Source organism: Aplysia californica, unplaced genomic scaffold, assembly GCF_000002075.1.
Source record: "Aplysia californica isolate F4 #8 unplaced genomic scaffold, AplCal3.0 scaffold00498, whole genome shotgun sequence".
NCBI classification, from domain to species: Eukaryota; Metazoa; Mollusca; class Gastropoda; order Aplysiida; family Aplysiidae; genus Aplysia; species Aplysia californica.
Genome location: NW_004797768.1, coordinates 48,891 through 50,120, shown reverse-complemented (window position 1 = coordinate 50,120; position 1,230 = coordinate 48,891).

Here is a 1,230-nt window from a genome sequence, read left to right as displayed (position 1 = left end):
TTTTTAGGGGTTCTTTTTTCCAGCCTCCCCTGGCTCGTCTAGTCTGAGGCAATTACTCACTGGTGTATTCACACACGGGCACGGTCAATATATGTATATGTGTCACGACGCGGTGGAATCAGGCGCTCGTCAATTTTGGGGCAAGTGGAGTTATTGGTATCATCTTAAAGCTTTTTCGTTTGTATTGCTTTTGGTAAAAGAAATTCCCATCTGTCTCAAATAGAAGTCGAGATATTTGTGATTTAAGGAAGTGGGGGTCGACTGGTTTCAGGGGTAAAACTAGCGAGAAAATGGCGGTCAAGGTTTGATAATTTCCATAGCTTGAGAGTCTATGGAAATAGAAAAACTGCAATTTTTTGTGCCTTTAATCAACGTTTTTCTGTAAAATTCCAAACTGAAATGTCTTTTCAATTAGGCGCGTAAAGCGTTGAGCCAAATAACATTTTATCTTAAATGCCAAACTCGCTGAAAATTGCCGGTTTCTTCGATTTCAATATTTTGACGAGAGCCTGATTTCATCACGATGTCTCACATATTATTTACAGCGAGATCTATCCGGGAGAGGCAAACACTTCACGAAACTAATATTACTTCCCTCTGATCTCCATTCACCCATCGTTCCACCCCCACACTCTTCCTCGATCTTTTAAATATATTTCTGTTGGTTTTTGCTTTTGTTTTGTTTGTTTGGTTTTGGGGTTTTTGGGGTTTTTTCCTTTCGTGATATTTTTCTGTCTTAATCATGAAAGTGTGGTTTGTTCTGGCAATGGCTCACAATAATGTTTCTCTTTCTTTAAATTCGTTCTTTGTTATTTTACGTTTCATTCATCACAAGTTTTGCTGCCAACTCCCAGGTTTTTTTTCCCTGGGTATCAAATTTTGGCCATTCGTTTTAGTGTATTTGGCAACGAATTTGGGAAAGCGCACATTTAAAAAAAAAATGAAATGACGTAAGATCCGGTAAAATGGCACAAAACAAACGTGCATACTTATGTATACACACATGTATAAATGTTGTACTTGCATGTGTATATCGTCACTGCCTCCCTCCATTTATTTATTTATTTTTCTTTATTTTGATCAAAGATTCCCATCATGAGCTACTCCAACATAAAGAAAATAAAGCTCTATTGCTAAATTAATTCTTAGCGAGTTCGGTTACTGAAGGACTGTAATCTAAACGTGATCTGATCTGATTTTTTAAAGTTTGCGCTACGCCATGAAGACTCC